We start from the raw sequence: 13,900 nt of genomic DNA, 5'->3' as shown, positions 1-13,900 counted from the left end.
TGGGAAGAAGGGAAGTAAGCCCTTTCAAATTTGGATAGCCACTTTCAGCACCTTTGTAAGATGGTACAACTTTTCACACATACTGTGCCACACACCTGTGCCACACACCTGTGAAGTAGCCAAGTCTCTTTAAAAGCCTGCCATCTGTAATCTCACTTCTGAATTATGTTTTAAAAATACAATTATAGATATCACTGGAATCTCAAGAGTTTGTGTCTTTAACAAAGCAGTTTTAAGCTAAGAAAACACACTTACAAAGCATGTGTTCCTTGCTGTGTCTTGTCTTTCTTCTTCAGTATTCAAGCCATCCAAATACATTTTAATGATTAATTTGATGCCAAATTCATGTACCAGTATTTTAAAAAGGGTTAACAAACTATCAAATTATTTTTATTTTATCTCCACAGGAATCAATAACAGGTTTGCTCCTGAAAAATCTTTATATTTATCAGTTTAAAGAGTGAAATATGGCTTTTTTTCATTGTAAAACAGGCTTTGTGAATTGTATGTGTTTGTGGTTCAGTGCTTCTTCTACTAATCATTTAAAGTGCTGTGCATTAGAAATCTCATTTTGTGGTATAATGTTGCATATCATATTTTGTCCAAGATCTGTTTCTCAGTGTAGAAGGTTCCTTTGGCTTCACTGAATAGCTTATATAGTTTGTAATACATGAGGTTATGTGTTTGTCTTCCTAAAGATACTAAAAGTTCTAAATAGTTCCATTGTGTGATTTCTGATGATGCAATGAATGTGACTGATCTTAACTGGTTAAAATATTATTAATTTTTAATTTTTTTCTTTTGGGGCTGGAAAATATAATCCAAAAAGGGTTTTAATGCCATCTGGAGGCATTCTAGAGCACTGAAAAGGGTAGAATCTGGAAAAATTTGTTATTTTGAGTAACATTTAGACTGGATCAGGATTCACACAACTAGACGGTAAGCTACTGGAGAATATTTTTTAGAAATTATTTAGCAAGTCTATTAATTATTGCAGATACAACAATTTTTCAAATTCTCCACAGCAAAATTATTTCAGAGACAGAGAAAGCCATTAGAAAACTGCTAGCACATTATGTTTAATTTCACATATTTTAAAATCCTTTTCATCAGACACCAATTTTGTAAGGCTTGATGTACCATTAACATTTTCCTTCCCTTATATTTCTAAAAACTCCCTTCCCTAAAAGCACCCATTACTCAGTACCTTATTTCTTATAACATGTATAAAAACAAATAAGTTGTCTGAGAAATTACTTTTAAATCCTCTGAAGATATAAGAACTGGAGAAGCCTGAAACATTACCTAACATCCCTTCTTCTCTGAGAAAAATGGTTCCCCAGTCACCAGCCTCTTGAGCTAGAAAAAGAAAAACAGAAATAAAGAATCTCTCTTAAAAGTGGAGAATGCTGAACTTGGCATCTCTTGAAGAGCCCCCCTCACCACGGTTCTCTTATAATTGGACAACAGGAGCAGCATGTTATGAACAGAGTGAGATTTGGGATGCCTTGGAAATGGGTAGCATTGACATTCTTGTGTGCTGTACCTCTTTTGAGCTTTATTGGGTAGATATAGAACTTTTATTACAGATAAGAAATCCGAGGATCAGAAAGGTTGTTCAACTGAAGTAATAAATTAGAACATAAATCTTTTTTTTTTCTTTGGCCATTTACCATACTGAGGGATCAGTGGGTCTCAAGGGGCATGAGTCAGAATCAAATAAAAATACTGAGACTAGATATCTGTTAAGCAGCAAGTGTAATCATTTGCTCTGGCTGCCATAGCAGTACCACAAACCAGGGGCAAACTTACACAACTGAAATGTATTTCTCAGTTCTGGAGGCTAGAAGTTCCAGATCTAGGTGTCAGCAGGATTGGTTCCTTCCGAGGGCTGCAGGGGAGGGAAGGATATGTTCCAGGCCTGTTCTTGGCTTATACATGGTCATTGTCTCCCTATGTGTCTTCACACCATCTTCTCTCTATACATATGTGTGTCTGTATCCCATAAGAGCCTCCACCAGTGCTTGCTTTGGCAGCACATACACTATAAGAGCCTCTGCCATATTGGATTAGGGCCCATTCTAATGATTACCTACTCGATTGCCTCTATGAAAACCCTGACTCCTTTTAAGGTCACATTTTGAGGCCTGAAGGTTAGGATTTAAAAGGGAAAGGGGGTAATTTATTCCATAGAATTAAGGATCAAAGAAATAAGAATGACTCAGTAGCCAGGTATACAGAACAAGGAATGTGCAAAATCCGGAAGATAGAACAAGGGGAGGGATCCTACATAAAACAGACAAAAGGTTATGGACTCCCTGGGCACTAAGAGGGTGAATCAGAGTAAAGGAAACTAGAGATACCAAACCAAGATATTAGGATAGATTCCTCCTGTATCCTTGGTGTAGTAGGATGGACTTGGTCTCAGTAGTACCTGCACATCTCTCTGACTATACCAGTCTGTGATCCTGAGAGTCATGTGAATCTGTTATATGGACTAAAATTATAGTGCAAAGTAAGGAGTCTTCAGACAGAAAAGCTCATTCCCGAAAGAATCATCTTTCCTCCCTGGATGCCCTTAAAAACAATCACTGCTAGTAGGACAGTAGTGTGGATAATACTTGAGGATCTCCTTAGACTTAATTGATCCTATGAGTATTCAGGAAGATGAAAGGAACAGTTTCATCATTTATCATCATTATCATATAGGAGAGAGCCAGAGTTAAGAGAGTACCCAGTTCCATACATAAGTACCTAAATATGCATCAATCCTTGAGTAACCTCTAAATCGTATATGTACAGGAAGGCATCAAAGAACTCAGTAGAAAACTGCCTACAGCTACTGCCTATAGATTCTGGAATTTGAATCTCACCCATGTTAGAGGCGCTAGGTAAACAACTTTTCCAGCTCCAGAAAGTCTCTGCCTTCAAAGTAAGAGTCACCTTAAAACTAAGAGCAAATCCAAAATAGATCCCTCCTGACACAGTGTAACACCAAGCATCTAATAGTACAAGCTAATTAGCTAAAGACTTAATTGCCTGATAGAACAAAAATGTCAACACTTTCTAAAAGATTTAAACATTGTCTATAATCTCTATAACACATCATCCACAATGTTTGGTATGTAATCAAAATTAAGAGATGGAGAAATAGGAAAATGTTATCAGTAGTCAAGAGAAAAAATCTAATAGACTGCAAGATGTCCTGATAATTTGAATTTTCAGACAAGAATGTTTTTAACTATTATAAGTTGTTTTAAACTATGATAATGTCCAAGAATGTCAATAAAAACATGATCATTATAACTAAAAAGGGGTGGATCTCACCAAGGAAATGTGAACCATTAAGAACCAAATGCAAATTTTGGAACTGAAATGTGCAACATTTGAAATGAAAAATTCACTGAGTAGTGTTAAATAAATGATGGAAATGATGAAATGTCAGACCAGATCAATAAAAATTATTCACTGATCAATAAGAATTATTCACTGTGAAGAATAGTGAGAATAAAGATTTTAAAATGATGAAAACAGCATCTGTGATTATGTGATATCGGTGAGTCTAAATTCATTGGAATATCAAAAGAGAGAGAAAAAATAGACTGGAAAAAATTATTTGAAGAAATGACAGCTGCAACATTTCCAGACTGAGTGAAAACATTCATTTAAAGATCTAAGAAGCACAGCAAACCTCAAGCAGAATAAATACAAAGAAAACCACACCCTGTAACACTGAAGAAAACTAAAGATACAATAATTAGTATAGATTATGAACCATCTGGCAATTAATTTGGTAACATAGATCAAACAGTTTTCTTGGGAAAAATGGAATTTATCATAATTGCCACAAGATGAAACAGAAAATTTGAATGACTTTCTTCCTATCAAACAAAACATTTCATAATGAAAGCTTTTCCACAAAGAAAATTTCTCCAGGACAGACGACCTCCCTGATAATTTCTATCAGAATTTTTTAAAATGTTTATACCAATGGGACACAGTAACCAAACTACTAGTCTTACACAAGTTCATTCAAAAATTAAAGGAAGAAGGAGAACTACCCAATTCATTGTATTAAGCCAGGATAACTTTGAACCAAAACTTGAGTCAAATATATAAAAACAGAAAATTATAATTCACTATCTACCATAAACATCAATGCAAAAATTTATAATGTATCTGTGTGTTTCTACTTATTAGAAATAATAAATTATAAAATGAAATTCATTTATAAGAACATAAAACAATAAATTTAACAAAAGACATATGAGACAAGGATAGAAAATAGAAAGCATTTTAAGAAATAATTAAATTTAAGACCTAATTAAAGGGAGAGAAGTAAAGAATTAGAAAGCTTGACAATGTTGGTATCTTAGTTTTTCTCATACTGATCTATACATTCAACACAATTTTGATCAAAAGGCCATCAGGATATTTTTGTACACAGTGCTTCTATTGGTTACTCTAAAAATGTTGAGAAAAGCAAAGGACTTTTGTACCCATAACAATCTTGAAGAACAAAGATGGCAGCCATTGATTTCAATATTAACTATAAAGCCAAAGTAACTTAAGATAGTATGGCATTGACATAAGAACAGACAAATCAATAGAACAAAACCAAGTCTAAAAAGAAACCATACATGTATAGTCAGTCAGCTGACTTTCCACAAAGGCACCAGAGCAATTCAGTGGGGAAAGTCAAGTGTTTTCAAGGAATGATGCTGGAACAACTACTGGAGGAAACTGGTGGATCATAGTTTTCAATATAAAAGCTAAAGTACCAGCATGGGGACACACATGTGTAATCCCAGCACTCTGGGGGGCTGAGGCATGAGGATCAGAAGTTCAAGTCTGGCTGGTTATTTAATGAAACACTGTCTCAAAATAAAAAAGGCTGAGGACATAGCTCAGTGCAAAGGCCCTGGGTTCAAGCCCCAGGAACCGTTCCCCACCCCTGCAAACAAGAGCTAAAATTACAGAAGAGAAAACACAGGACACTATCTTCATAACCTGGGAATAGGCAAAATTTTCTTTCAGGGGTCACAAAGCATAATATAAAAGGAAATCCTAATAGATTGGGTTTCACCAAAATTTAAAACACCTATTCTTTAAAATGACAAGGCAAGCCACAAACTAGGAGAATATAATTGCAATATATATGTCTGACAAAGTTTCTATCCAGAACATATAAGTAACTCTGAAAAATCAGTAACAAGTCTCGAAGAGAGAAAAGAAGATATGCAAATGGCCAAAAGCAGATGAAAATGTTTATTTCACTGATAACATTCATCTTAGGGAAATATAAATCAAAGCCACAATGAGATAGCACTGCATGCCCAGTGTAATGGCTCAAATTAAAGAGATTGACAGCACCAAGCAGTGACAAAGGTTTGGGGCAGTTGGGATTCTCTTCCATTGCTGCTGAGAATGTAAAATGGTATGATAATTTTTTAAACTTCGTATTAAAAAAAAATATTTGTTGCATGACCTAACAGTTTCACTTGTTAACATTAATACTGGAAAAACAAAACATATATATCCTTAAAAAGATTTGTAGAAGAATATTTTATTCATAATACTTTATTCATAATAGATAAAAAAATACCTCTAAAGTCCACTGACAGGTGAATGGACAAACAATTGTGGTCTATTTATACAGTGGAATACCTCCAATCAAAAAACAACAGACTGCCCACACCCCCTACAACATGGATGAATTGCAGGAGTGTTGTATTAAATGAAAGAAGCCAATCATAAAAGAGAATATATTAGAAGACTTACTTTATATGAAGTTAAAGAAACAGACAAAACTAATCTCATATAGAATTTGGAGCAGTGATTGTTATGAGGAGCTGATGGTTGACTGGGAGGGTCCATGAGGGAGTGATTCTAGAAGATTCTGTATGCTAACAGTCTATGTAAGCATGTATTGAAACTCAGTGAATTTTACACCTAAGATCTGTGCATTTCAGGTGTATAAATCTCCCCTCAGTTGAAAAAGTAAGTATATAAAAAGAATAAAAATATTTATGGGATAGCTTTTCTACCTGATAATAATAACTACCTAATAATATAATAATAATAGCAGCTAATCTATTTTGAGTATTTTCCTTGACAAGGTACAACTCTTAGGTCTGGACATGTTTTATTTCCTTTAACCCACACATTCTAATAATTCTTCCAGTTTTATAGACAAAAAGAACCTAATCAGTATTTTCTGTTTGAAGTGACAAAGCCAAAATTCGAACCTGAGATTTAGACTCTGGAAGTTAAACCCTTAACCAGTGTCCCACTTGCTGCTCTCTCAAAGTCCCACGTGGTTTCTCTGGAGATAGTAACCATCCAGGCCAAAGTAAATAGTTAACACAATGCCAAAGAGGAGGAATGGGCCAACTTTCTACTGGATTGCCTTTCATTCTAGAAAATTTCTAGAAGAAATGACCAAATTTGGAGTTTCCAAAATTCTCTAATGGGAGAATCACCTTGTTGGTTTCATCCAGATTTATCCACCACTAAAACATCTACTCTCAAGTCAAAGGTCACCAGCGTAGGCAAAATCCATTGTACCCTTCTCCATTGTACCCTTCTCCATTGTAGGAGGCTCTCAAAGTAATTGCAACTTAAAAGAAAAAAATCAAGATTTAAAATGCCTTCCATAAATTAAATAGGATTAAATGCAAATAAATACCTAAGAGAAAAAAATAACCAAAATGAAACAGAAGGAAATGGTCCACCCAAATGTATGTATTATACAATAAGATTTGGGAATTATCGTAAGTTCAAACTGAATTACAGTGACCCATTAAATGTTCCTTCATCAAAAGTTAATATATGGATAGTGCATATTACCAAGTACACAATAAATCATAGTTACTGCTATTAAAATGTATTTATGACTTGTAAAAGCTAGAAAATAGCCCTGTCTCTGTGGCTGATCAGAGGTTTATTAGAATTTTAATCTGCTTTTTATTAAAAAAATAGAAAACTTAGAATTAATGGTGCTAAAAACAAAAATGATTTGAATACTTTAAAAGGTCTTCCAGTGAAGCAGAAGCTGTGAAGAAGAAGAGCTAAACAGTCAGTCTACTCTAGAGGTCTCAACCAGAGTGGACCATGCATGATTTTCTTCTCCCCTGAGAGAAGCCTGGCCTGCAGGAGGCCAGAGAATTGACCTCCACCATTGACTTCTGTTTTAAAACATCTGGGAAGACATAAGCATCACTGACTGGTAGAAAGAGCCAATCTAGATGATGCCCAGTGGTCCTGTCCTTGTGTATAACATGCATCCCTCTGTATCATGTATAAAAATGAAACAGACAACACGTTAGTATCAGTGGAGAGTACTCGTTTAAAATGTCTATTCTCATTGTAAATCTATCTTAGAAAATAAATATGGTAGGGAAGAATATCCAGGGGAACAATTGTATACTAAACATATAAAGAAATCTATCATGTATGCATGTACATTTAATAATACACATAAACTGATCTGGAAATTGAGAGATCAGAGCCTGTTAGAGAATTGTTGCCAAAGATCTTTTTTTTTTTTCCTGAGAAACTTGAAACCTTCCTGATATTTATTTTGGCTATAGCAATCTGATTCTAAAATGATGAATTGTGGCTGACCTTTTAGTTTATGAAGTGTCTGTCCCCAAAGACCTCCTTTCTGGATCTGCTTAAGTGATTTGCCAGGATCCTGTTGGCTAAGAAAATGAGAAATCTAGCAAGCAGCCTTTTCCTGGAGAAAGTCATCAGCCAGATCCTGTTTCCCCTGTTCTTTGACACCAAGAATGAAAAATGAAATAGGAAGGGCTGCTTATGGTTCCTTAGACTGTGTACCATGTCGATGCACAGATGGGATCAAGCCTGCAAAGAGGCTTATCCAGTGGAGAGGAAGGATCACCGTGACCAGCCTGTGTGGACCAAGGGATCAGCTGTGCATGGGGCCTGCTGCAGAGGTAGGGAGTTCTGGGTTTACCGAAAGGGAGGTTAGGTATTCCTGTCACTCAGGTTGTAATCTCAGGTGAAACACAAGGGTGTCACCCATCAGTGGTCTCCTGTGCTCCATACCAGCTTGGAGGCCTCTGGTCCCAGGGATCATAAGAGAATTCTCTAGCAAAATTAGGGAGTCTGTTCCCAGCTCCCTTGTTTCCCCAGAAACTCACAATTCAATGCAGTGCATTGTTCTATTGTTACACCTCATATTACAGGAGACCAGGTCTCAGGGAAGCAAGTTGGCTCATGAAGTTTTCACACCTGCTAGCAGCAGAATCAAAAATTGTGCTGGTGGCCTGGCCCTAGAACACTGAGAGGCACTGCGTGAAGAAGCAATGTTGAGGAAGAATCCCATTTCTGAACAAAGGACTGACCTTTCCCTAAAAGTCCCCAATTCCACCCTTCTTCCGTATTGGCAAAAGAATCCGGTCACCAAGCACCTGTGAGGAGCAGAGGAACTTGATCCACACAGGACTGCACCTGGCATTCACATGCATAGCTGAGATTTGGAAATGGCCAGGCAGCCATCTGGAGTTCAGCTGACACCCAGTCATCGGCAGAAGCAGTGACAGCTCTGCAGCCTCAGCCCACCTGCTCACCTCACAGGGCCTTCTGCTGTTGGCAGAAGCTATTTTAAAAAGGCTGTGTTCACACGATCCCCCAAAGCATGTAAAATATGTTAGCGCCTCCACCATGGAGAACTCCACCTGCCCCTCTTTAGGTTCTTAAATAACTGAAATATCCAAAAGGACAGGGAATGTGGGGCTTAGGGCTGGCCACCAAACTTCCACACATGCACATCCACTCACCTTTTTACGTCAGAAAAGGCATTTCCTGCTTTCACTATCTTTATATCTTTATCCCATGGAATTTCAAGCATTCAGTTACAATAGTACAAGTGTCAGTATGTCAAGATCAAGAGGTGCTAAATATGAACTGGACACTACACAGTCCAGTTATGAATGCTTTATAAAAATAGTCATTGTGCTATAAGAGATGACAGTTACACAAGGACAAGTGTACCTGGAAGCATAGGATCACACTATGGATGAACCAGCTCTTTGACTCTTTATAGCATCTCCAAAAAGTAGACAGTCATGGAATCTCCCACTGTGGGCATGAAGAAGCCAAGGCCCTGGCACGTGGTTAGCCAGGCCAGGCTCTTACCACAAAGGTCTGACTCAGAAGCATTCTTTTTAACACTGCCTCAGACTACAAGTGGCTGAACTACATTAACACACAAGTAAACAGGTGAAGTTTGATGTGGCCAGGTGGCAAGTACTGCGGTCAGAATGTGGCTGATCCCCCAAGGGTTCATGTGCTGGAAGCTGGGTCCCTGTGGTGTGATGTGGGGAGGTCCTAAGGTCACAGAGGATGTATCCTGGGAAGGGAATGCTGACCTCCTTGGCAGGAGTTGTCCAGAGAGAACCAAGCCTGACCCCTGAATTTCTCCCTGGCTTCTGGTATTGTGGTGCCATCTCCATGGCCCATGTGCTTTTGCCAATGGACCCACCTGCTGAGGTCCTCACCAGAGAGCCCAGCTGATACTGATGCCATGCCTTTGAACCTCCAGAACCTTTATTCTAAATAAACTTCTTTTTTTTATAAAGCCACCCAGCCTCAGGTAGTTCATTATAGAAATAGAAAATGGATAAATGCAATAGGAAACCCTAACTTGGGACTATTTCATTTGAAAATCTGTTGCACACAAGAGCTAGAGAATTGAGTTAGACTAATTGGCTTAAGGAATAGGAGAGAGAAGGAGTTGTTCCTTTTGGAGTTTCAGAGAACAAAGAAAATAATAAGCACAGTGAGACAAGAAAAATATGGATTATTGATGGAACTGATAACCATATAGCTTTGTTTTTTAGAATAATATTACACTAATTTCACACATTCCAGAAAGTTGTGCACTCTGAAAACTAAAATTTTTTTAAATTAGTAAATACATAAAATGTTATGTATAACTTTGAAAAAACTATATCAACTATTTGGCCACAAGATAAAATCTTTTCACTTGTGAGTCAGTTGGAAAAATGGAAACCTTCTCTGATTTTCTTCATTTATTTTACTGTTGATGCTTTGGGTTGTATCATGTGAACTTCACTCCCAAATTTAACTATGGCAAGCAGTGTCCTTATATTCCCACAGTGCTCTGGAATGGGCGCCCTCACTTTTGAATAAGGAATATATGCACAGAGAAGGTAGGCAGCTCGACCAGGTTCAGTATGTGATAGCACTAGAATTTGAACCCAGTTTGGCTGCTGAGCTCATGCTTTTAACTGTGCTTAGATTCTCTATTTTGCCTGTTAGACTTCAAAATACTTCTCCAGGGCCAGGAATTTAGCTCAGTGGTTTCACTGCCTGCTGCTCAAGCGCAAGGACCCAAGTTCAATCCCCGGTACCAAACAAACAAACAAACAAACAAAATACTTCTCCAAGACACTGAACATTAATGTGTCTCTTAGAAAAAAAAAAAACAAACAGCACTTCCAAATTATGTGTGAGTGCTGGGTTTACTTAGATGCTCAAAAATAAACATGAATTAATAATTAATGTAATTAATACCTTTATCTTTTCTTTAAACATCTGAAGCATATCAGTATTTTTATCTTCTTTAAAATGTCCAATAAGAGAGACTTTATCACATTTTTAAGTACATTTGAATCTGTTGGGGGGTTTTCCCCTAACAATCACTGTTATTAATCATGCTAAATTGCCTCCAAGTGAGAATTGAGCAAACTACTTGAGTGCCTTTAAAAATACCTAATTTGATGTTCACATTTTGAAGAAAAATAATAAATTCAAATTTAAGTTTAAAAGGTTTTCTTACCTCACTTAAGGCCCTGTGGTCCCCAGGAGACCAGTTTTGCAGGCTCTGGCCCTGGGTTGGTGGAGGGACCCGGACCAGGGGTGGCCTTATTTGCTATCAGAATGTGGTCTGGTGTGTGGGGCTTTTAGTAAGACATGATGGGTCAAAAATAAGCCATAGGGATGCTCCACAGAGTGTCACACTGAGACAGAAAGCATCTAGAAGGACAAGAATGGAAATTTCTTCTAGGAGTTGTAAATGGATGCCTTTGTTGTTGTTTTTTTAATCCTTTCTCTTCAACCTCCAAACTAGAGCTGCCAAATAAAATACAAGATGATGTCCAGTTGAATTTGAATTTCAGATAAACAGGGAATCATTTTTTAGTGTGTGTCCTGTGCAATATTTTAGACATACTTATAACAAAAAAATTATTCATTGTTTACTTGAAACTCAAATTTAAGTAGGCATCCTATTATTTTTAATCGCTATTTCTGACAACCCTACTAAAATATCACATAGACTGTAAGTACAACTGGACTTCAAAGTCTTACCTAATTAAAAAAAAAAACAGAGAGGTGAGGAAGAGAGGGAAAGAAGAGGGTAAAAGACAAAGCAACAGAAGGAGAAAGAGAAAATAACAATGAATTCTGGCCATCTGCCAAGTAAAATAACTCAATTTTACAAGAGGAATCCTAAAACTGAGATCATGGCCTCAGTATTGAAAAAAGGCTGAGTATTGAGAAGAAAAAAAGAAAAAGCAGGCATCCCATGAACATCTGAATACCAAATCTCATCCAGGAATGGAAAGATTTGGAATGTGAAGATTCTTAGCTTTGGAACTTTGTAGGAATGCCACAATTGTTTATTAATTGCAAGGAGAAATTTTTTCAGCGAGAAGCTTTGGTAATTGGATATCCAAGAAAGCTACCTAACCTCAATTTGTGTTACTAGGATGCCTTTGAAAGTTCATGGATAACCTTTTGTTAGTCCTGTGCCGAAATGCAAAAAACCAATCAGATACCTGATATGAAGAGGAATTTGCCCCTTTAAAAAAAAAAAAAATCATACAGTTCTGCCAGGAGACATGAAGATGGCTTTTTTTTTTTACCCTCAAGCTAAAAATATTCACTGACAGCTTCAGGACTGATTTTTTTTTTTTTCTTTCATCTCTAACCAGACAAATTACTATAAGCAAGAAGCCTCTTTCCTTCACCCAGGACACGGCACAGATGTGACACTGTAGCTTTTTAACTGTGGATGGGGGAAAATATCCTCGGAATTTTTAGGATGTTATTACAAGCAAGTTTACTAGTTTTTGAGTTGCTAAGCCACAGCTGGATCAAGCCATCGACAGGGTAAGGATGTTTTTGTGTTGCTGCTATTTCTTAGCATTTTGAGAGTTGGGTTGTTGCCTGTGGGGGACGCAGCCTTGCCTCTCCTACTGTCTGTTGCGTATGGTAATGTGTGTGTCCTATAAAAGAGGAGAGCTAGGTTTCTGTCTGTGCTGTAAACGTAAGAGCCCAACACATGACTACTGGGATTGCTGGAGCAGGCATTGGATGACATCTTCATTCTGGATAAGAGAAAAATTTGTATTTTTTAAGAAATATTGGAAGGGTCCTGCTAATAGCTTCCCTCAAAGCCAAATGACTCTGTAGGAGCTTCTCATTTTTATAGTTGTTTTGCTTTGTTGCTGCTGCTTAAAAAGAAAAAAATTAGCCTGATGGTGCAAGGCATTTCCTGAGCAAATTCATTACCACCAGGTGATTTTGTTTTAATTAGTGAAATACAAGCCATCATCAGTTTTTCTGTCATCGTTCCTCCGTTTTGCAACTTGTTAGCTCTTTTATAAGGTACATTGTGTGATTAGTTCCAATGAAGAACAGTGTATTCCATATGCTTACCCTTAAAGAGACTTCAAAGATTCCAAATCCACCCCCTCTTCCTGGAGAAAGCCACTGAGAATCCACCAGGAGCCATATCAACCCACCTGTGGCAGCCAGCTTAGAAGCAATGTCGTTTTGATAGGACTGTCCAAAGGACATCATCAAATGATGTAATTGGCAGCACCAGTTGATGTGATAGATTCAAATATTCTATCCAAATAGTTTATTTTTCCAATCTAGCCTCCTAGCTGTTATTCAGAACTAGAGTAGATACCCAATTACCCGGGGGAGCTTTTTAAACTTTAATAAATCAAAAATAATCAAGCTGGGCATGGTGGTGCACGCCTATCATTCCAGCTACTTGGACAGCTGAGCCAGGAGTATTGTTTGTGGTCATCAGTTAGAAACCAGCCTGACAACAGAGCAAAACCTTCTCTCAAAACAAAACAATAAAAGGAACAAAAATCAAATAACTTCCTGACCCTGTGATTCTGATAATACACACATGGTCAAAAATCTTAACTCAGGAGACGCCAGACCTGATTTAACCATCTGAATCATTGCAGAGACTTTAAAATGCAGATCCTTGGGCCACTTCCACTAGAGATTCTCACTCTGTGTGTATGGGGCTTGGGCCTAAGAATCTGTATTTTTTAAAAACTTCCCTGGTTAATTTTGATCATTAATCAGATTTGGAAGCCATCATTGCCCTGATTGAATCACATTAATTTCAGCAACACACACATTGTTTTATAATTAAAAAGAAAAGTCCACATAGTGCATCTGGAACAATATTCTACATTTTCATCTGTTTCACCTTCAACTTTCTGCTTTGATCCATGCCTTCTTCTTTCCCATCTCAAAAGAAGAAATACCTTACCCTGCTTACTTTGGTGCCTTTCATATCATTCCATCACTCCACCAGCCTCTTCTCTTGTTGTTTCTTAGTTGTTCTTCCCACCTGGGCTTATAACATACCCATATTTTAAAAACAGCCACATCCTTCAACCACTGTATATGAGTCAGTTTTTTTGTTACTATAACAAAATATCTTAGGCAGGGTAGCTTTGCAAAGGAAAGAGTTTTATTTAGTTCACAGGTCTAAGGATTCAAGACCATGGTGCTTTCATGACCTTTATGCAGCATTCCTGAGAACCTCAAGGCAGATCACAGTGATAGGAGTACATGCACAGAGGGCACAGTGAGC

At 37.4% G+C, this 13,900-nt stretch overlaps 1 protein-coding gene across 2 annotated transcripts in view; it reads left to right on the top strand.

Annotated features, from left to right (window-relative positions):
* Aff3 (ALF transcription elongation factor 3) overlaps positions 1 to 13,900 on the top strand; it is a 521,980-nt gene that overhangs the window by 343,868 nt on the left and 164,212 nt on the right. The gene's annotated exons all lie outside the window — the stretch shown is intronic.

Source organism: Heterocephalus glaber, unplaced genomic scaffold (assembly GCF_053883595.1).
Source record: "Heterocephalus glaber isolate CG9 unplaced genomic scaffold, H.glaber_assembly_v1.0 deba00000470, whole genome shotgun sequence".
Lineage (NCBI taxonomy): Eukaryota > Metazoa > Chordata > Mammalia > Rodentia > Bathyergidae > Heterocephalus > Heterocephalus glaber.
Note: the sequence above shows the minus strand (reverse complement) of the source record. Positions and strands in the feature narration are given on the sequence as shown.